Genomic DNA, 1,955 nt, shown 5'->3' on the forward strand with positions numbered 1-1,955 from the left:
GCAGGAAGGCAGGCAGGAAGGCAGGCAGGAAGGAAGGCAGGAAGGAAGGCAGGAAGGAAGGCAGGAAGGAAGGAAGGCAGGAAGGAAGGCAGGAAGGAAGGCAGGAAATAGTTATATGTGGTCTCTTAAAATTTAAGCTTAACAATACTATTGAAACTGAAGCTGAAATATTTTTGATGACTATCTTCAATCTTTTAATAATCTCATAATTTACTGTATGTTCTCCAACCCCACAGTAGTTGTCATTTGCTTGACTTCTTATTTATGACACATGTGAACAATTCAGAGTAACTCAATAAAAGTGACAGAGGTATCCTAAATGTACACCAAGTGTCACACTTCTCAGGTTCTTCCTTTGGAGTACTAGGACCCTGGAAATGGATCAATTACATTTTCAGCACATTGAAACTGATTTTCTTTCAACATCTTTCAAGTTTTATCCCTTTTTTGCTGCTGGTCATTCTGTCTCTGTATAAGCTTATGTTCACCTGCAGACTTCTATTCAGGCTTTGAGCACTTAGTTTCTATTCCCTTTTCTTGTCCACAGTTGTGCTACAAGAGGATAAACTTCACCCAGGCCCTCATTTGAGTGCATCTAAGAGCAGATGCAATCTTTTCCTTCAATAGCTCTGTGAGTTTCCAGATTTGGATCGTTTCTACTTTGGGGCCTGGGAGACGACTGCCCAAATAAGGAGCTTCTCATGGGTAGACTCTGCTCTTAAGTGAGTGACAACAAGGGGACATCTAGGGTTTTCATCCTGTAATAGCATAACTAGAATATTCATTCAATTGTCACTGTGTAACAGTGATTAGACAGCCCACACTCTAGACCATTCAAGCCTTAGTAGACTTAAATGATCCTCTACCTTGAATTTACAAGGCAGGGTGTAGGCAAAAGACCAGGCTGCAGAGGCAACCTTTCATTCTATGTTCTGGATCCTTGGAGCTGCAAAGTCAGTCTAGGGATCTCTTATTTCACAAAATACATGGCAACACTTTCCAGGACTTCATTCTGCATTATTGCTGACTTTGTGACTAAAACCAGCTTTATCATTTAAGTTCATTTGGCAAGCTGGAATACTGCTGCTTCTTGATTAATTTATTCAGGGAAGAAAGGGTCCCTAAACAATCTGTCCGTACACTGTACAGTCATCGATCCCACTTGTAATCTCCTTAAGATGTTTCTCTATTCAGCTATTCTTACTTAATTCTCAACAGATTCTGCTGACAGACACTCATCTTTGCTCATCAAGTTCATGAGCCCTCTTAATCTGCACACGTTTAATAGGAACTTTGAGATGTTTCATAGGCTTGGGGTTATTCATTATTGAAACATGGAGTTAATTGGGCAGATCTCAAATGCACAGGAGACAGGAGGGATTACAATTGCAAAACTAAGTGTTGCACTTCTTGGTGACACTTTTGTACTCTATTCTTCAAGAGATAACTAAGAATCCCATTTATTATGTGTGTTTCCTAAGATGTCTAGAGTTTCTACAGTTATTACTTAACAGTGTAACCCACTGTATTTCACAGAAATTCTTGCCTCCTAGAAAGTGACAATTTTCTCTGTTACTAGCATACTCAAAAGGGCTCTTTTTAAACCACTAATATCAGTTTGCAAAAAAATTACATCTTTAGAATATATACCATGATGTTGCAAATGTGGGGATTTTTAAGTTCTCCCTCTTTACTTGAACCCAAGTAAAGAAGAAACACATATTCTGTGCAAGATGTTACTCAGAAGCACCTCTCTTTTAGAATCCATTCTTGAACATATACTTTGCTTTGTTTTGTACTTCCCCACAAGGTAGTTCTCTCATGATAAAGCTTGCAGCCAGAAGCTGAAAGCAATTAAAAGATAGATCTATTTCCTATCATAAACTGAATTTTAAGGTGCCATAAATAAAAACAGGAGTAGTATTGATGCCATTTAGGTTTTGCCTTTTATTCTT

This window comes from Parus major, chromosome 2 (assembly GCF_001522545.3).
Source record: "Parus major isolate Abel chromosome 2, Parus_major1.1, whole genome shotgun sequence".
Taxonomy (NCBI): Eukaryota; Metazoa; Chordata; class Aves; order Passeriformes; family Paridae; genus Parus; species Parus major.